The sequence below is a fragment of the Carettochelys insculpta genome, chromosome 6 (assembly GCF_033958435.1).
Source record: "Carettochelys insculpta isolate YL-2023 chromosome 6, ASM3395843v1, whole genome shotgun sequence".
NCBI lineage: Eukaryota > Metazoa > Chordata > Testudines > Carettochelyidae > Carettochelys > Carettochelys insculpta.
In genome coordinates this window covers 59,634,582-59,656,487 of record NC_134142.1, presented here as the reverse complement: position 1 = coordinate 59,656,487, position 21,906 = coordinate 59,634,582, and the positions used below count along the sequence as shown (strand labels likewise).

At 43.4% G+C, this 21,906-nt stretch overlaps 1 protein-coding gene across 5 annotated transcripts in view; it reads right to left on the bottom strand.

The window, feature by feature from the left end:
- Positions 1 to 21,906, bottom strand: part of BUB1B (BUB1 mitotic checkpoint serine/threonine kinase B) — a 223,788-nt gene that overhangs the window by 175,443 nt on the left and 26,439 nt on the right. For 3 of the 5 annotated variants that reach the window (XR_012645942.1, XM_074996968.1, XM_074996969.1), the window contains 2 exons: positions 16,476 to 18,861; positions 14,937 to 15,017 (listed from right to left, as the gene is read on the bottom strand). The gene's annotated coding sequence lies outside the window, so the exon portion shown is untranslated. The remainder of the gene's footprint in view (positions 1 to 14,936; positions 15,018 to 16,475; positions 18,862 to 21,906) is intronic. The other 2 variants (XM_074996970.1, XM_074996972.1) reach the window with 2 other exon arrangements.

Below are 21,906 nucleotides of genomic sequence, written 5' to 3'. Positions count from 1 at the left end.
GTTAATTTCCCTGCTCAGCTATGGACTTTATGAATGAGTGTAGACTTAAGCTGTTTCCCTTTTTGATGGAAATCAGTGGAAAGTAGGAGCCTAAATATGTTTGAAGATCTGGAAAAAGAGATATAATAACAATATTTCCCAGCCTGACAGGGATTTTGGGAGGATGAATCCATTACAGATTGTCTGCTCAGATATCACAACATTGGGATAAATATTACAGATCAGGCCTAAGCCCCTATTAAAACACCATTAGGTGGCTCCTCTCAGATGTTCAAATACTTTAAAACCTTGAGGTGTGGGTCGGAGCTGTGGAAAAAAATCTTAGGAAAAGAGCAAATAAACTTTCTCAGTTTACACATCTGTATCATCTAGCTTTAAAGGGCACATTCAAATTATATTTAAGGCCTGAACTGCTTGGTGTCTTTTAAGTGCTCTCACAAGCAAGGAGAAGTGGGGGTGGGAGGTCTCTGGCAAGGGCCAGAACGGGAGATATTCTGTCAGCTGGCTGCTTTATTATGTGGGCTGGGATTTGTTGCTGGATTTGTTTGGGCTGAGGGTTGTCTGTGGTTTTCATTTGTGTGTGTCTGTGTGTGTTGTAGCAACTGTTAAAGCACCTAAGGCTGGAGACCAGAGTATTTTGTATATCTAAAGCTAAATACATAAATAAGTACATGGAATGTGCAACTATAAGAACAGTAAAGTAACTTCATACTGTTTTTGTAATCAACAGTTATCAGTGTGCAAAGAGCTTTTTATTAGCTATTATGTACACTGCAGATTGTATCTAATGACACTACAAATACAGTAAGCTGTCCGTGAAGTAGGCTATGTTTCTTCCTTATGGATACATAGGCTTAAAACTGAACAAGACACATCACAAAACCTTTGTCAGAATGAAGGTTTCTGAAGTTTACGACACTAGTTTTGATTCAGACCTGAATTCAGATGTTGATTTGGGAAGCGTGGTCACTTCGGGCCTCTTGCTGTGACTCTATAAACAGAAGCAGTAACTTGTACTGGAGGTACTAAAAGTGATTTAAGAGATTCCAGGCAAGCAGCACCTCCTTCTGTTTGGTGCAGTGGGCTTTTTTCTTGTCCTCCTTACAGGTTGTTTTCCTCCCTCTTTTCTTTGCATGCAAAATACTTTAAGACTGTTTTTCAAGACAGTTTCTCTTATGGAAAAAGAGAACCCCTTCTCCAGATGGTCAGCTGCTCCCTGCTCCTTTTGATGTAGCTTTTATCTGTCAGGCCAGTGCTCTCTGTCTCTCTGTCCCAATCTCTCTCCCTGAGGCAGTTTTCCACAGGAGTCTCAGGGGAGCTTTGTCTTTCACATGCATTTAAAAAGAAATGTGGGGCTGGCACAATGGCTCCACAGCTTGACCTTTGCCCTTCAGTGTTATGAGGGCCATAAAGCTCAAGTCCCTAGTAACAGTGCTGGTGACCAGAGCAGCTCTGCACATAGACAGAGCTCCTTGGCAGAAAGCTGTTTAACTAAAAGTAATTTAAGGAGGAAAATAAAAGTTTGTACAAAGTAAGCAATGCCTTTTATTTCCTAATTTGGCATTACTCCCCTGTGTGACCAGAGGCAGATGGCTTAGTGGCACAGCACGTTTGGAACGCACAGGGTCTGGTTCTTCTCTCATTTAAATAAATACAAATCAGGAGCATCTTCAACTAATTTGCACTAATGTAACTAAAAGGAGAATCAGCCCCTTAAAAATCCACTAACCACTTGCTAAATTGTAAACTCCTTGAGGCTGGTACCATCTTTTTTTTTTCTGTGATTACAGCACCTAGATCATGACTAGGGCTCCTATGTAGTTTGGTAATACAAGTAATAAATAACAACACGCCTAGGAATGTTAATTCAAATCCCTCAGCCTTCCAAGGCAGATCAATTGAGAACTCCACGACCATGGGTGGATGGGTAAAAAAGGCAAGGGGAGATTCCCATATCTATTGCAGGGTTTGGCAGCACAGCTTTTACTATATTATGCCCATGCAGGTTCTGGGCAGTTGAGGAGGCAATATGTTCTATTCAGCTTCCTGAGCTCATCAGTAATCTCCCTGGACTTCATATACTGCCTCCTCACCTGTCCCAGAACCTTCATGGGCACACCAAAAGAGCTGTTGAATCAGTGCTTCTTCCTGGCGTGACTTGGATCTGGGAGGTGAAATGCAGCTGCACTGGCCCAGGGCTCCTCCAGGCGGGGGATGAGGGAGGGCTTGGGGCTTGTCCTGGTTGGTGGCAGGGGGCTTGGAGCTGCAGCCAGCCTGAAGTACAGGTGAAAGGAGGTCTTAGGACTCCAGTTGGGAGGTGGGGACAGAAAGCATGGTTCTGGGGGCTAGCCTCCCCGAAGATGGGCTCCTCCACCCATTGCCCATGTATGTGGTATAGTCAGAAAGGGAAACAGTTAAGTTTTCCCCGTTCACAAAACAATCTAGGTGACTTTTCTTTCAGATTAAGAACAGCAAAGAAAAAATAAATAAAAAAATCAGAAATATAAAGTCTCCATAAGAGAGAGAAAGGGAGAGAATAAGAGCACATACCATAAAGGCTCACATTGTAACATTTGAGTTTTGAACCAGAATCAACAAAACCAAAAAATAATGCAGGCAGGGGGACGATTTTCTTTTAAAGGTGCAAGACAGAGAAAACACAACATCATCATCTCCTTACACATACATATCCTCCTACACTCAGGTATTCCCTTTGCTTGAAAATGCATGGACATTAAGTAAAACTTCATATTTAAATGTGGCACAGGAATCGTGCGTGGTAATTCCATTTATCTATATTTACCTGACTTGTGCATACAGCCATGCCATATTTGGATGCATGTGTGCGTTTATTTTCTTCATGACAGCCTCCTCTTTCTAACTCGAAGTCACAACCCTAAAGACACCAGGACATTACTACTAAAAATAGAGGACTACATTGGTGCCTTTGGCTAAAAATTCCCAGTAGTAGAACATTCTCAGCTGGCATAAAGCCAACTTATGTGGCTCACATACCAATTGTCCGCACCCCACCACGGTACAGGGAAGGAGAGAGCAAGTAAGGGGTCGGAGGAGGAGGACTTCTCCTCAACTGCTGATACTTAGGTGGGCCATGGTTGCTAACAGAATCCTATGGCTGGGACAAGCTAGAATCACCAAGGAGTTACTTTAATTCATGCCAGGGCAGGGGCTGAAGTAGATCAGCCCACAGAAACAGGGAGCTATAACCAGATTTCCAATGATCTTACCACTCACATTCCTCCCCTCCTGCACCAAACAGACCTCAGATAAAGGAAAGAAACCATTTTGCTGTCATTTTACCCAACCCATGAGACCCTAGTTTATAACAGATCTTAACTGCTACTCCATCTGCCCCAGGCTACCAGACAACTCACCCTTACAACTACTGACACCCGTAATCCCCTGACTGCTGTGAGCTAGCTGATATAGTTAACTAAGGGTTTTAGCTGTTGGGATTAATAATTCTTTCCTTGCTTAAAGCTATTATTAGATAACTAACTATGGGAACAGGATGACTGAGTGGCTAAAGCACAGCATTGGGAATCAGAAGCTCTAAATTCCGTATCTGGCTCTGCTACAAACTTGCTGCCTGTGACCTCGAGAAACTTATTTAACCTCTCTCTCTCTCTATCTCATTTTCCTCAACTGGACAATCAGGATAATAACAACAAGTATCTACTTCAAATGAGTGTTGTAGGATCCTCAGACAGATGATACTATGTAAGTGGGAAATAACTGAAAATTGTGCTTCCTTGAAACTGCTCACCACATAGAAATTGCTTTTCTTCTACAATAGTGGTTTCCTTGCCTCTGTACTAGCCCTTGAGGCTGCATTACCACTGAAGGGTAATCTCACAAACTCTCCATTTACACTTTATAACCTCCATGTAGGCTGCAGAGTCACAGATGCAGCTGTGAGAAGAAACCACACACCACAGACCTGCAGGTGCATGTGGGCCCTAGTGGGGAAGAATATTAACTATTTCCTGGTAATAGGAACAGACAGATCTCTAGCATGGATGAAGTTATCTATAGGTGTTTCCAATACATACTCAGAGGATGAAAATGTGGGAGGCAATTGTATAATCAAATACAAAATCCATATGTAGATAGCCCCAAGAGCCCCTAAGTGACAAAAGGTTCAGGGCCTGATTCTCATTCATACCAAGCTGATGAATTTTCACACTTAACAAGCCCTAAACTTTCAAAGTAACGTGCAAAGGTTTTGACCTTATAACTCCCACTACTATGTTAGCCCAAGATATGGTTACCATGCCCTGATTTTTTCAAGATGAATCCAGTTTTAATAAAGCAAAGCAGCAGAAATGTAGCACTTTAAATACTAACAAAAATGCTACATTTCTGCTGCTTTGTTTTGTTGGAGTACAGATTAAGACAGCTACCTCTGTGTTACTATCCAACTTCTATAAGGTGAACCTATGTCTTGTGGACAGAACTTGAGAGAGATTTACAGATCACAAAATCACTTTCGATCCTCAAGATAAATGGGAACTAGAATTAGACGAATAATTCCTAATAGATACTTTATCAGAAGAATTGCACATTTTTTTCTGTTGGAAACTCATCCATGAACACATAATGATTTTCTCTAGTTTGTTCGTTATTCATAATACAGTAAATTCTCTTTTAACTCAGTATTCAATCAACAGGTACTCTCAAATGACCGGCACTGCTACCAGATGCTATCCTAGGACCTAAGTTTCCTCTTCCGAGCAGCCGTGCTGCTTGCAGGCGGTGAAGGGATCCCTTCCCACCCCAAGCCACTGATGTCGCCTCTTCTTAAGAAGGGACTGGTGCTGTGTTGTGGGTGCGGAGCCGAGATGAAGCTGCTGCATCTGCAGCTCCCCATTCCTCCCTGGCCTCCCCATCCCTCCCAGAGGCTCCAGGACTGGTCAGCAACCGCTGCTGGTGAAGTGGGGTGGAGGTGGTAACAGGAGAGCATTCATCCACCATGTGTCAGCCCTCCCCACACAGCAGCACAGGCCAGGGCCTGAGCCACTGGGAGGCTGCTGAACCCAGGCAGGGCATGCGGCAGGACAGGTGGCTGGAGTATGGGGAGCTTCCCTTCCCCTCCTCCCCACCCTGCAGCCTCAACTGTTGAGCCCCAGCAGGGAGCGTGGAGCTTGTTGCACAGGTGGAGGCAGCGCTCTGGGGACCCTGTTGCTGAGGGCTTCAGTGAGGGGGAGCACCGCTGTAGCGCCTCCTGCCGTTAGAGAACTGGTGGCAAAGGATCTCTTTCTATTATCCATAATATTTTCATATCTGGCAACGTACCAGTCCCAGGGCTGCTGGATATGAAAGAGTTTACTGTAAGTGTTTGAAATTAAATATGTGGGACTGGTCATGTAAATTACATTATATGGACAGATTAATGTAACTCTCAGAATCAGATTTCCAGTGTGAATGTTTATAGAAAGTGAATTATAAATTGAGTTTCCTCAAATATTTTCCTGGTTTCCCTTAAATGTGCTATTTCTTCAGTCATCTTTGTTAATAAGCTTGTTTGCTACAATACTAATGGCAGGCAAACACAGACGGGGACCAAACAGAATGAATTCTTTTACAAACTTAATGAATATTTGTGGATGTTCTCTCAGTATTGGCTGCACTACAGTGGCAATATTGATTCCCTGTTGCTCCTTCATGCTGCGGCAAATAGAGGCTAGGGACATGATCCCTGTCCATTCTGGCAAATAGCTACTGACAGACCTATCCTCCACAAATGTATCTTTTTTTTTAAATAACTGTTTTGAATGCGCTCTGTTGTTACTTTAGTATGACATCATGATAACATATCCACACAATGCTGCAGCAAAGCATCATCACCTTGTCTTAGTGCTCATAATAAGGACAGTATTTCAGTTGATGGCTTTCATTGACTTTAGATAGATCCTAGATTTTACTCTAATCAGTGATGGTGGCTGATCCTTAAAAAGTTCAGTAATTTGGCTCCGAAAAATGCCCAGCAGGTTCAGTACTTAGCCAAACTTCTAAGTAAATCATGTGGATCTATAAAATGGCATTAGGAAATCTCATGAGAACAAGCTTTGCACCAGTTTCCAGTTCCTTCCTGCTTAAGTGGAGTTGGAATATCGACTGGTTCCATGAAAACAGCCTCACATAATACTGACCCTCCCATTTTTAATGTTTGTTAACAGCTAGTATTGTAGTCTTATTTAGTACAGGTTGAAACTCTCTAATCTAGCACTCTATGGCCCAGCAACATCCATGGTCCAACATGGTTTTAGTTAGATGGATGCCCACTTATCATGCATGTGGCCATGTTTCCCAGAGTCCCATAAAGTTTGTTTGCAGCAGTGGAAGTGTTGGTAATGCTGCTAGACAGTATTGACCTCCTCTGGTTCAGCACCAGTCAGGTCCTAAGAGCACTTGACTAAAGAGGGTCAACCTGTACTGAAATATAATGTTACAGAAAAAATACCACATATTTTTGAATTTGAAAAAAATGTGAGGGGTAGATGTGGCCCACTTAGAACAAAGTGTTGGATTAGTTCTTATCTGAAATGACCAAACATCACTAACAAAAATTGTATTTAATTTTCCTTCTCTTGGCACAGATAAAAATATGAAATCTCATTCACAAGTTGCTTGCCCCATTGTCAGAATTAGACAATACATTGGCCAAAAGTTGTCTTTGCCAAGGCTTCTAGCACTATAACCCACAAATGGAGCAGAATATGCATTAGAAAATGCAGGAATTTTTTTGGAGAAAATGTTTGTGCATGTACTGTAATGGTCAATAACCACTTAACTGCCAAATAGTGGCAGCTACAACTGATTTTTGGGACATGGAGATCAATCCACTTAATGGTAATCAGAAAACTCACGGCACATAGGAATTGAACTGCCATCACAAGCAGATGTTAAAAATGTTATGATCACCAATACGCAGAGCTAGGCTTAAATAGTCAACCTAGTAGTAAAAAATTACACTAATCCATTACCAGTCTACTAAGCCATTAATTTTCACAAGATGTATTTGCCTTAACAAATACAGGAGTAGATAAGCCTGAAAGTCTAGTATGCATTCCCCCCGCCCTCTGGAAGCCCTAGGTTTTGTGTACCTTTGAATTTCTGCTCTATGATTTTTTTTTATTCTGCCTCTTTGTTTTGTAGCAGTACATTTTAAGGGGCAGGGCAGGGGAAAAGAAGAAAACACCACTTGTAGGATTTCTGTCTGGGCTTTCATTTCCTCTTTCTTGTTTGTCACTTGGTGCTTCTTTAACATGAGAAAAAAATATTACGGGGGAAAGAAAACAAAAGAGACTGAGCAGCTGCACCTCCTCCTTTCAAATGAATGTTCTCCTGTACTTCAACTTTTTCACTCTTTGCTAACAATGAACTGAAAATTTAGAGCACTCTCCCTTTAAGAGGTGCTCTATCTGCCCAGCTGTTGACTTGCCTGAAGGTGAGACCTCTGCTTAAATTCATGGCTCCAGCTGTCAAAAGCAAAGAAAAGCAGCTTTTCCTTGGCGGCTCTCTGCTTTGGGTAGAGTTTGACATCTTCCTCAGTCAGCAGAATTTAATCAGCATCGAGTACCCACAGCCTCTCAGCTTCTCCACTGCTCAGCTGTTGGGGGGAGGAGGGAAAGGGAATCTTGGTAATAGAAAAAGGGGATAGTCCAAGCACAATATATATAAACAGACAGACACGAACATGATCTAAAGCACGTTGCTGTGTAGAGATAGTCCCATTATGCCCTTTGATTTAAGAATTTCTGCTACTATTAGCTACACGGGAACACTCCTACTTGCTTATGGAGGAAATTCTTTCCCTGTTAAAGTTTTGTCAGCACTCCATAACTTACTCTCAGCTTCTCATGAAATACAGCTGTAATTTGCAGGTGACAATGGTATCAATTGCAAAAAAAGTTAATGAAATGTGCACCGGGAGGTTGCTCCACTCACTGACGAACAAGTGAACTAATTTCAGTAATCAGTAACCCAAATACCTTATTGCCAATCTAGCTAAACCTCAGACTGAAAAAAAAAGCCCCTCTCCTGTCCATTCTCACTCATGTATCAGAGGAGTAGTCGTGTTAGTCTGTATTTGCAAAAACAACGAGAAGTCCTGTGGCACCTTATAGACTAACATATTTTGGAAAATAAGATTTCATGGGCAAAGACCTGCTTTGTCAGATGCAATCTGTTAATCTATAAGGTTCCACAGGACTTCTTGTTATTCTCACTCATATCTCAGGGAATCAAATAATCTAACCCAGGTGAGCAGAGATATGGGACATTCACATAGGCACCTCAAGTCCACAGACCCTTGGACCTTACAGTAGATGAATTTATAAACCACAGCCTGTGCTCAAAATAGCTTGGAGCACACAAGCTAAGGTTGTTCACACATGTGAACACTTCTCAAGACTTCTTTTCCACATCTAGCCTCACTTTCCTGTACAAGTGATTCTCACTTCTCATAAGAAACACAAAAATCCCACACAGAGAACTAAGGTAAGAAAGGAGGCAGTTAGCAGTAAGGGATAGGTGGCATGATAGTTCCTCTAGGTTTCAAGCCTGTGGTGTATGTAGCTATTGTGATTGTTTTCTGTGTACTACATTCTATAATTTCTAAGGAATCTGCCTTCCTGCTCCCCAAGAGACTCTAGAATTTGAGGAGCAGTTTCACCTCCAGATGGCTGTTATGTACTATGTGTGTTATATGTTATCTTATGTTATTGGACTCTCCCACCACACTGAGCCCTACGACTCCATGGATGGCTGGTAGCAGAGACCTCACAACTTCCCACAGAGCAGTGTGGCTCAGAGGGGCTGGGAGGCAATGGTGGAACAGAGCACGCTGCCACTTGCTCCATGTGGTGAATGTGAGGGGGGGTGTTCAAACCCCCCCCCCCCGGCTGTTGCTGCTGCCACTTGTCCCCACTGTCTGCATCCTGCCCCAGGTAATCCTCCCACCTCTGAGTGTCCATAGGATGGCTGGGGCAGCTGCCATGCGGCCTGGGGCAGCAGCCCCACCTCATGCTATGGACGGGACAGCTCTGATTCCAAGTGTTCCCCATTTAGAATGGCCATTCTTTTTATACCTTAGCAAACTACTGATAATCTTCCTCACTCTTTGCCTTTGAAAAATCTTTCCTAGATCAATGTATTTCAATGGAGTTACACTCTTATTTCCCTTGGCAAATGTCTGTGTAGCTTCCCAGTGTTAAGAGGTAGTGTGTGAACCCCTGTATAACACCTGGGGTCTTCTCTCCTCCAGTAATGTCTGTCGTATGAAAATAATGTTTGGGGACCATCTGTTGGCAATCGCAATTACCTGTATGTTATACATTGTATTACTCTGAGCTGTCTGAGTAATAACTGCAAGTAATATAGCTGTTTACATTTTCATCAGTTACTGAATTAAAAATCAGTGAATATATCTTCCCTTTAATGGTTGATGGAATAATATTTGTCACATAAATGGATGATGGATGATAAAATAATATTTGTCACATAAATTATTTGCAAACGTTCCCTTTTGTCAAAGCTACTGTCTATTAATAATTATTTTACTTATTCAAATAACCCTTTGTAACCAGAAGGGATATAAATGTATTTTTGAACAAACAGAGCTGAGATTTTGAAATACAGTTCTGTGGCAAGTGGTGAATTCCATGGCCTGCATGTGGAGTTACAGAATACACAGGAACCTGCCTAGAAGAAAGCACCCAACTACTTATGCTAGGCGGAGGGATAGATGAAGATTGCTGATACTGATTTTATGTCGGTGCTAGATGAAAACTGGCACAAAACGAACTACTACCAACAATTTCAGTTGTTCAAAAGATTTTAAAATTTTAGTTGAAAATTCAAACAATTTAAACAACTCTGTTTTAACTGTCTAATGCCCTAGGTGAGTCTCTGCCATTTCCTCACAACTCCCATTAGCTGTGTCTACACGTGCACGCTACTTCGAAGTAGCGGCACTAACTTCGAAATAGCGCCCGTCGCGGCTACACGCGTCGGGCGCTATTTCGAAGTTAACTTCGACGTTAGGCAGCGAGACGTCGAAGTCGCTAACCTCATGAGGGGATCGGAATAGCGCCCTACTTCGACGTTCAACGTCGAAGTAGGGACCGTGTAGACGATCTGCGTCCCGCAACGTCGAAATTGCTGGGTCCTCCATGGCGGCCATCAGCTGGGGGGTTGAGAGATGCTCTCTCTCCAGCCCCTGCGGGGCTCTATGGTCACTGTGGGCAGCAGCCCTTAGCCCAGGGCTTCTGGCTGCTGCTGCGGCAGCTGGGGATCCATGCTGCAGGCACAGGGTCTGCAACCAGTTGTTGGCTCTGTGTATCTTGTGTTGTTTAGTGCAACTGTGTCTGGGAGGGGTCCTTTAAGGGAGCGGCTTGCTGTTGAGTCCGCCCTGTGACCCTGTTTGCAGCTGTGCCTGGCACCCTTATTTCGATGTGTGCTACTTTGGCGTGTAGACGTACCCTCGCAGCGCCTATTTCGATGTGGTGCCGCGCAACGTCGAAGTTGAACGTCGACGTTGCCAGCCCTGGAGGACGTGTAGACGTTATTCATCGAAATAGCCTATTTCGATGTTGCTACATCGAAATAAGCTATTTCGATGTTGGCTTCACGTGTAGACGTAGCCATTGTGCCTGAGAGTGAGAATACAAGCGGCAACAGGGAGGCTCATTAGAGCAGCTCCTAGGAACCCTGGTGATGGATCAGGACTCCACTGTGCTAGGTGCTGTATAATCACAGAACAAAAGTGTCTGCATCCCAAAGAGCTCCGTCCCTTACATACACCTGCACAGTTGGGTAATTATACCTTTAGATTGCAAACATCCTGTGTTTTGTTGTCTTTTGTGCTTTGTACAGTGTGAGGCATGCTGTCAACCCTTACGGTCTCATTATTTTTATTTCAACCAACAACTTGGATTATGCATTTTGTTGAATGCAAAAGAGTTTTTGATAATCTTTAAAATGTTCATATAGTCTGCAGAGAGGGGTATTTGAGGCCAAACTGGGGTTGACTTTGCATGGTGAGAGGCCACATGCAGTCTCTGCTCAATGCAGCCCTGATACAATAGCCAGGCATAATCCTCTCCAGAATCTGAGCACAAGAAGAGGAAAGACTAGCACTGATCATAGAAACAGATGCCCAAAGGTGTGGGCAAGGGCAGAGCTGAGCTGGCACTCTGAGTCTAACAGGCTCCCATGTTTGGTTATGTGCCCCTTTTGGAATCCTCACTGGGACAGCCAGAATGCCTTTAAAGGCTGCCACTGATGTACAGCCACATCCACCGCAAAACAGGTGTGGCTAAATACCAACCCATAAAAGGAGGCATACATAGCAGCACACGGATAGGTGAAGAAAAGTTGTTGGTTTACTTTGTAAGAAATTTCCATTCTCTTTACTGCACATATTAACTGGATTCTTGGCTTCAGCAGACAAAATCCCACTTAATTTCCTGAAACTTGCACTATAAGAATAATGGAGGATACGTGCATATGTTTGAAGCCAAGATCCCTGCTTCATTCTACCTATGGGTAATGATAGAAGATAATTTTTTGACATTTTAGTATGTTCAGGAGCAAAATGGTATTTTCACAGTGAAATATATTTAGTGTGCCACCTGGGATTTCTTTGTTCTTTAACAGGAACTAAAAAGCTCTGCACATGATTCATTTTCTTTAATGCCCTCTTCTGACTCCAATCCCACTGCTAAATCCCTATCCATGTTACTCTTTAACTGCTTCAGAGAAGCTGTTTTCAAGACAGGTGTAGAACCAGGGCACACCACACTGACAGAGAAGCAGAGCTCTTCACTGTTTTCTAAGCTACTTCTGAAGAAACCCTACAGCATAATGCTGTAAGGTAGGAGAGGCATGATTTTAAAGTTATGCCCTGGACAGCAAGGTGTACCTCCCAAGCCTGGTAATTGTGCCAAGGTACGAATGTAGAGAAAGGCCCAGAATATAATTATCAAAATCTAAGAAAATTCTCGCACGCAAAATTAGCTTAATTTGTATTGATACATTAGTCACTGCTACAGTTCTTACAGGTCACACCTTCATGCACTGCTAAAAAGAGTGCATTTTTTACTTCAGGGTAATTAATGAATGTGAGCTATCATGACATAAAAACACAGTGAAGGCAAAGCACTTCAACTTACTGTGAGAGAAACAAGGAAGATCAACCTCAGGCAAGGGGTTTACCTTATAAAATCCAGGTAATTTACCTTAGAGGGGGGAAAAAAACCCTAAGTTGTCTGTTCTTCACAATGGTTTTTGCTCAACAATAGCTCCAGCCTGCTGGTTACGCTAAGGTAAAAAACTCACCTTTTTAAGAGATGAAGGCAAGGGCACAGAAAGACATGCCCACTTGTGGATGTTTGTCTACACAGACATTCTTGGTAACCCAGCTGTATATGCATATGGACAGAGACTCCACTGGGCCATCACTGTAAAATGCAGAGGTCTAGCTAGCTCTGTTCTGTTTGTCTCCCTTTTCTTCCCCTTCCCTTCCTCCTCCCCACTTTGCCTCCAAAGTCCTTTTCTCTGCAGGATGTGCCAGCACTTGTCTTGGCAAAAGGCAGCTTTGCACCTTAAAACTAAAGAAGCTTCCAGTGTGTTTGTGACTCACACAGCCTTTAGCAGCCCTTCTCTCCCCCTGCTCCAGCATACAGAGAGAAACAAACATGAACTGGTACATGCTGAGAGCACACACTATCACTTACATCTACAAGAACAAGGAGAAGTCCTGTTAGTTTATAAGGTGCCACAGAACTTCTAGTTGTTTTTGCACATACAGACCAACATGGCTACCCCGCCCCCCGATACATCTACAAAAACCATCACACAGTGCTTCACAATCATGCACGGTCTGCACATCTGTAAATCACAGACTTGTCACAACCACAATCGGACATGCATATACTGCATGGAGTAAGGAGTGCACACATCAGCATTCACCTTAAAACTAAGAGTATTTTCACTGAGTATAGGCTTGGACTGCAGTTTGGAAAGTACAATCATGGTTGGAAACAGCAAGTGCCAGGCTGACAGTCCTGGAGACTGAAACCTTTCAGCTGAGCACACAGCAGATAAAACAACAGCATGAGCATCTGGATACAGCCCTGTCAATGTGCCTCAGCCTTTTGGTGTCTTTGTTCTCTCTGCTCAGCTGATCTCTCTCTCAAGAGACTGCCAGTTAGAAGGTGTATCACTGATGGTGATTTGTGACATGTCACCTGCCCACTAGAAATCAACCTGTGAACATCTGATTTTCCACAAAGGCCACCAATCAAATATCAAATAATGAAGAATCAATTTTCAGCCACTGCTAGCCTCTTTTGGATTATAGCCAGTGACCTAGATCAGCACTTCCCAAACTAACTTGATCACGGAACACTTTTGGACTTGGAATATATTCATAGAACTTACACACATGCTGCGGGGTGGGGAAAGGGTTTCATACCAAAAAATTGCCACAAGTAATGCTGAAAAGTTGGTTTAAGAAACTTAGTTTTTTAGTCTTTTATTTTACAAAGAACAAAAAATAACAAAATCATCTGAATGAACAACTAATGTTCTTCACACACAAATATCTATAGATTTTAAGTTTCGCCTCTTATCAGCACCACTTGAGCTCATTCATGTCAAGACTTTAGCTATCATCATCTTCATCCATAAGTTAGCGTAAGAAGCTTCTGCCAACCCTCTTTACTTCATAAGCCTTCAAAACAAAATGCGTGCTCTTGCCTGTCTGTGTCTACTGGATTTTTTTTCTCCTGCACAAGAAAGCAAAGGAAATCACTTCAACAGCAATAAAGACTCCCTGATTTGTAGTTGATTCTAGAGCGGCATATGAGCCTTTGAGGAGGTAAGGATCATTAAAGTGCAGTGTGCTCCACACATGTATCCACAACATCCCCTATTCTAGAGGGGCTGGCATAAAACCAACCGGAAATGAATCAGTTGCAAACAAGTGCTATAGTACGCTGCCCTGGAACTAGGTAAATCCAAGAGGGAAGTCATGGAGAATGGGTGTGGAACAACCCCATAAAACTCACAGACTAAGACCACAGAATATATGAAAACCCCAGAGTGCAGTTAATGCACATAGATGTGCTGTCAGTCCTCACAGTACTGTATTAGAGGGGTTGGGGTATTTTAAATTTTGGATTGGAAGAGCTCGAAGAACAATGATACACAAGGACTTGCCTTTCCTTCCTAAGGGTGAGGGGAGGTACTATCATTTCTTCATTAATCACTTGCACCTCCCTCTTGCCCAGATCCCCTGAAAAGAAACAGCAAAGAAAACACCAGCTGCTGCAGCTTCTACTTCTTCTTAGGCACCCTGCAGCCTTCCCCTGGACTGTGTTTATTTTTACAGCTAGTGAATCAGCCAGAGACTTGCTCCCTGCAACAAGATCGTCTGAGAACAAGCTGTAGTTTGTACGGCCCCTGACACACTGGGTTTGTTTTCTAGTTTATGACCAATAGCAAAATACATAGTTAAGAAAAGTGAGAGAAATTGTCTGTCACCCAGAAAGACGGGACTTTCATTTAACTCCAGCCACAGAGAGGGATTTCCCCAGTCTGTTCCAAGAAAGCATTTCTGCCTCTTGCTAGTGACTGTAGTGTTAACATAAGAAATTGATTTAGTCCACACTTAGATTGTAATCTCTTCAAGACTGGGTCATCTCTTAAATATGTTTGCACAACGCCTATCACAATGGGACCTCAACTGTTGCTGGTGCTTGCAAAAATTACTATCACATAAACTACAATAATAATGTTCAGTCAATCACAGGTACATGTGCGCTTCTCCAGTGAGCCCCAATGTTTCTTAACCCAATAGAAGGACTATTCTCTTTTTGAGTTTAAAAAAAAAAAAAAGATTGACTTACCTTGCTCATTCAGTCACTTCTCCACACTTCTCTTCTGGAAGCCATTCCGCATGCTCTTCTAGAGGAACTGAGTATCTTTTTCTGGGATAAGAGACAGTAAAGTCTCACTTAGCTACATGTCTTTAATGTCAGGTCTTTCCAACATGGTTACACCAGCTGACTCTAAACCTGACCAGGGACAATCAGTGACAAATAGTCTGTTCTGCTCCATCAAAGAACACCTCTCCATAAAAGACTATCATATAATGAAAAGGCATTTCTCATTTCCCCTTTGTCTCTTTCACAGAAAAAGCATTGCAGAGGAATGTAAAAATACAAAAGAGGGGATGCAAGAGAAGGACAATTAGGAGAGGAGGGGTGAGGGAGAGCTAGGAGGAGGAAAGGAGGGATGAGAGAAAATATAAAAAAGAAAGGAAACAGAAAAGCAATGGCATCCAGAGCTGTAGGAACATTACACTTGGCGTCTACATTGGCAATGGCAGAGCTGGTATTGTGAGGTAGGCAGTGCAGCTTCATGTGCTCCTGAGTGAGCTCAGGCCTCTCAGACATGGCTCTAAGGGAACTCAGGATGAAAGTGACACTGCAGCTAGCTGGGCTGGGAAGCAGGAGTTGAGCATAGCATGGACCTGAAGGGTGAGGACGAGGTGCTAGGGCCAGCATCTGCAGCAGAGATGGCTCCACAGGGATTGGTGGTGATGCTGTATTTTGTCCAGCTCCCTCTGCTCTGTGCTCAGCAGCTGCCACATTCAGGAACAAATCTTCTTTGACAACATGAATCCAAAGAACATTGCTCCTTTTTCCAGGACTGTGCATTTTAAGTTCACCTTTAATCTTTCATTTGTATTTGAATAGTGTGAGTATCTGGCATCAAAATTTATAATAAATGTTGCGGATTGTTGATATTAAGTTACAACTTGTATTTTTTATTTTCATCTTCCTTTTAGCTTTTAATTGTCTCTTTTGCTGCTAAGGGTAAAATTTTAAAAACGTGTCTCTTTAGATACCATGCTAAATTAAAGTGAAAGTGGTTTGGTTGTGAGCACTATGTGAAAAATTGGGAGCCTTTAGTGAAGAGGAGGGAAAGAGGAGGGGAGAAACCAAAGAAAGAAGAAAGCAAAAGGATAACAAATGAGAACAGGTAAAAGGATAACACAAAAATTTTCTTGCCAAAATCAGCACCTTGTATCAGCAGAAAAGAGTTGCCTTAAAACATCTAATTCAGGCATCCAGACAGGTTCTGAGCAACAAAGAAGCCCCAAGTCCTTGACCAAATTGGGTGGTCGTGGGGAGGGAGAGATATGAAAAGGCAAGGCTCTTATTTCTGAAATCTCCCATGGGACACCTCCGCCAGGTTCCATTCACGTGTCGGATGTAAAAATATCCAGCATCTTCCACTGGAACAACTTCTTTTCTTAATCCTCTGATCACTCAGCCAGCCACAGTGGCAGTCTTACTGTTAATAGCTCCTGGGCTTTGCTGATGGAGACTTTCCCATCAGAAGCTTAAAGCTGTCTACATCCTTCTGACTAAATAACATACCTTCCAACTTTTCAAGCGGGGAAAGCCAGAGAAGTCCTGGCTCTGGGAGGCCCATTGCTACCCCTGGAGTGTGAGAGGCCCCAGGTGATATATCAGAAGGCCCATGTTTCCTGGAGGGACTGTTACTGAAAGGACATAAGAGAAGTCAGGGAATGTGGGGATTAGGCTGGAAGCAACTCAGGCATCTGGGGAGGGTAGTGCTCAGGCATGGAAAATTGCCACTCATTCCGCTTACTCTGCATTCAGGCTCACACAAACATGGTGGCAATGTCTGATCAGTGAGTTCATTTGCAGTGCAGCACTTGTCAGCAGGAGCCTTGAAACTCTCTATAAGCCGTTGGGAGCCCTGGATTTTGCAGACAGACTTAGCCCAGCATTGTACCCAATGGAAGGCGTTTGAACTGTTTGCAGGCCTGGCTATGCCAGACTACACAGCAGGAAAGTAAACTTGCTACTTGATCTACGTGGGGAGCAAAGCAGAGAAGTCTGCAGCACTTTGAAACTTTCCACTGCCCCATGCCTCACAGCAGTCCAGTCCTAGGAAATCCCATTTTGTTCCCCAAAGCAGAATGAAACTGTGGAGCAACACAAGTTTTTCACTACAGACCACTTTGATGGTGTGTGGAAAGACCCCTTATGTTATTGCCTTAAACGGACTGGTTGATAAATAAAACTCAGAACAGGATACTCTGTGGCACTTGGCTCACCACTCTGTGGTGTAGCTGCTCTGAGAAGATGATGTCACTACCTTCAGATGTAGCTGCTCTAGACAAATAGACATGAAAGCTCTAGGTGTACAACACCCTCAGAAGTACATCTAGGCCTGTGTTACTGAAATATGTTGCAAGATTAGGAACACCTATAACCAGCCTTTCAGCTGCAACAAAGAAGGGACGAGATAGCATTCAAACTGTCCAAAAAGCAAGGAATCCACTATCCCAGAGTCTTCTTAGAGAAAACACATACACAGTGGAAACTGCTTGGTCATTGGGAACTGACTGACACCCCACCACCTCACATGCCTCACAGCAAGGATCCTTCTAGCAGTGCAAAGAATGTATAAAAAACCAGACTGTGATACCGTTGCTTGGCTTTTCTCTTTCCTCTCCCACATTGAACCACCCGGTGGCATGTCTGGAAGACAGAGAGTTTGAACTGAGGAAATTTGGTACCAAGGTAGTAGAGGTGGTCCTAGCCTGGGCACTGAGGAACTGTAACCCGATTTTACCATCCCTCAGATAGAGGCTCAAATCCAGCTTAGTTTGCAGAATTCAGACTGTGAATTTATTTTTATTTTATAAGTAAAATAATTTTGATCTCATGCTTCTACTTACAATTACTTAAAATTATCTTTTGGTAGTTGATAAATCTGTTCTATATTTTACCTAAAACAGTGTGTTTTGGGTGCAGTGTTCGGGGGAATCTCTGCTCAGATTACAAAGATTAGGGCATGTTCATTTTATGAAGTCCTGGCGAACTGGGTAATAAGCTTACACTGGCCAGGCTTCTGACTAGTGAAAGATGGTATATTTCTGGGGTGCAGGCCTGGAGAACTGGGGGAAATTGGCTGGAGTCTCCCTGTTGGTGGTTAATGAGTGGCTGGAAGATCAGGCATGTAACTTAGACATCCCTCTCTGTAGATGTCTGCTTAAGAGCAGCGCCTGAAAGAATATGTAGCTTGACATCAGCAACACAGTGTGAACAGCAACCCAGTTTGATGGGTTTGGAGGGCTCAGTGATCCCACAATTGAGGCTATATCCTGGAGACTTCTCACATGTACCATTACAAAGATCAGGTACAAGTTAATAATATACAGTGAGAGCACAATGCAGCTCAGGGGAAAATGTGACCTAACGGCTTGTATTAACTGTAGTTTACAGCAGTGGAGGAAAGCACAACAGACCTCTTTTGGGGTCACACAAGGTGTGGTTTTGATGAGGAGGCAGCATCAGAATTTTATAGCAAAAGGAGTCACATGGACAATGGATAGTTTTAAATACATATGGTAAAGTTTTCAAAGGCAATGGATGCCTTTAAGGAAAGCTGTGACTTGAAGTCAAACTTGTGTGCCTACAAAGAAGGAAAATTTCAGTGGCACTACATAATCCAGGGCACAGAAATCTTGAAAATCAGTGGAACAGGGTAGCTTAGCATCCATCACCATCATCATCATCATCAATAACTATGGGCTCAGCGCCTGTTGGTGTCTGATGCCTCTCTCTATGGAGGCTAATAAAGCTTGCGTAAGCAGCATGGCAATTGTAAAGAAGCCATTGGGCAAATTACTTATCTGCATAGACCCAAAGCCTCTGAACCAGGAATTGAACTGCTGCCCACAATTGATGACATCTTGGCATCACTCTCCATTACCAGGATCTTTGTGGTCTGTAAGGTGAGAAACAGGCTTTGTCACTGATACCTGTATAAAGAGTTCAGCTTACTCACAGTCTTTGCACACCATTTGGTCACTACACATGGCTATGAACACTATGCACTGTTCTGGAGAATTCACCCAGGTGGTGGAAGAACTTCTGGGGAAAATAACTGGAGGTGTATCCTCACTGTGGAAGAGAGAGCAATGATACAGAAGCTAAATGAGATCACAATGGGAAGCTACAAGCTTTTCTGCAACAATGCAGCGTCAAGAACATAAAACTCAACCCAGAAAAAGTGCAACTCAAAGAGCAACAGATGACATACACTGAACATCAGCTCACAGTAATGGACCAAAAGCAGATCTCAACAAGATCAAGGCAGCCAGTGATATGCAGCTCCACTGGGTGTGAAAGGGTTAAATAAGCACATTGCTGGACTAACAATTTTTGACTCAGTACTATCTACCTCTGGCAGTAGTAGACGCGATAGCTCAGAAGTCAGGATTCTGAGTGTGACTACATAGGTTCTGAACAGCAAACATTTGATGCACTCAGCTAGCAACTGGTAACAGATCTGCCTATCCTGAAGTACTACCAGCCAGGAAAACCACTGACATGCTAGTGTGATGCACAGGAGAAGAAACTGGGTAAAGCTTTTTTGCAGGAGCAGCCAGTTGCTCATGCCACCAGAACCCTGCCACAGACTGAACAATGGTATCGCCCAAATAGAAAAAGAGCTACTGATTGTGGTTCATGGAGTGGTGTGATTACAACAGCACACCTGTGTCTACCCATGATAGTGTAATCAGACCACAACCCCCAAGAGACAGTCATGGCAAACCTTCTTCTTAGTGCTCCAATGAAATTGCAGCACATGTTGGTATGCCTGCAGTGTTATTACCAGGCAGATATCAGACAAGCTGATGATTACTGATGTTAGTGGATGCTCTAAGTAGCAACATTGGGGGGTGGGCATCAGGACAATGAATCCATTAACATGCTCACAAAAAAAACTGCTGCTGAACCTCAAAGCAGTATTAGAGGCATGGGGCACAGTAGGGCCAGGGGAAAGTGAGCAGAAGAGGTGTCAAATATAGGCCAACACAATCAATCACATTTTCAGGACCCCTGGGCAGGGACTTGGTGGAACCAGGGCCACGTTCCTCCCACTCAGTGCAGATTCTCCTTCATCTAGCTCTAGTATGGACAAGGCTAGATACACTGGATTAAAAGAGGGACTGAAGCAGCAGACATGATCACTAGGCCAGCTGACCAAACAGGCAACCTTGCTACAGGGAGACAGGGAGAAATCACTGCTGATAGTAGTTAGTTGCCTGTTGGGTAGACTAAACTATCTCCACGGTTACGTAATCAGCTGAATCTTTGGTAAAGATAGGATTCCAGCGAATCTACGTGCTAGCTCCCACAGGCTGCAGGCATACAGGGCAGCAGTCTGGGCGCTGAATTGTTTTTAATGTTTATAATATAAAATAGAGAAGGTGTATCATGATCAGTAGAACTGGAGTCTGAGGGCCTGTGTTTAAAGAAGCACGGTAAGACTGTTATTGCAGGGATATAAGGAAATCAGGAAATGTGAGGAACTGGGCTGGAAGCCATGTAGCCATATGGACGGAGTAGTGCACAGAGCTTAATAAAGCTCCATGTGTTCAGCTTAACCTGCATTCAGCTTGACTGTTTGCTAATGAAATGAGGGAGTTAAGGGGGTTGGGTGCTGCTGTGTTGGGGTGGCTGGGAGTTTCAGTGTGAGCCCACCCTCCATTCATCCTACAACAGCTGCTTCTGCATCACATGTCCTGTAGGAGTGCCTGGGCTCGGCTTATCACTCCAGGCATTGTGACCTGTCATCATGCACAAAGGGTTTCTGTGCCACTCAGGTGTGGCCTGACTCCTCTATTGGGGTGGTTGGACCAAATTTGAGTGAGCAGAGCAGTCAATGAACGAGATGGGGCCAGGTTGAACTATGTAGAGCAGGGATTCAAGCCCACCCAGCCTTCCGGGACATGAACTGCTACAAAAGGGACAGTGGGTTTTGTGGATCAAAGCACCATTCCACAAAACCCAGGACTTTTGGGAGGTCTGACATAAGTCAACCTTTTTTGATGGCCCTTTCTTCCTTGACATTTTAGGTTGTGGCTTCCTACATTCCTAGTGTATTAGAATTGGGTAGTATCCCTTTAAATAATTTGGCAGCTCTCAGATGGATTTCTCTTTCTTCCACTACACAAGTCACCATAGTCCAACAATGGAGAGCTATATGCCTGTAGTAGACACTGGCTGTTTATATATACCTAGCATATATGCATCTGACAAAGTGGGTCTTTGCACACAAAAGCTTATGTTTCAATGTATGTGTTAGTCTACAATGTGCCACAGGACTTCTCGTTTCTGCGGATACAGACTAACATGGCTACTCCTCTGATGCTAGTATACACAGTTATTTGGAACCCAGATACTTCCATGTGGTCTTTTCAGATTCTTAATACCATGTAGAGAGTAAAGACCACACTGTCTCATTCATTTTTCCTGAGGCAGCTTGGATTTCATGGGTCAGTTCCACACCTTGCTAGCTGTTTTGAAAGTTCCCAAATCTACTCTGATTACAAACTGTGACTTTACATTATTCACATGGCATGATGTGAAGAGTTTGTGCCGTAAGTAAAAGCCACTGGTAAACCTCATGTATGACAGTGACCTCTACCTTGGGACCACCAGCCCAACCTTTATTTCAGCAAGGCCTATCTTGGGCCTAATCTCCACAGCAGTGGGAGTTTTGGAATGGCCAGTCATGCTGCTGTTCCCCATCTACCCCACTAATGGAAACAATCAATCTAAAGAAGCCTTTACTGTGCATAATCCATAATTTGCAGGAATTCCAGGGAAACTTATCCTGGGCCCAAGCACTACCAGCAGCAGGAGCTATATACATACAGCACCTCCAAAATCTGGCTTTGCCAGGTGTTGGTATTTGAACCGAAGGCAGGCCCTGACATATGTCATCATACTCGGCTGATTTACATTATACTTATATACTATC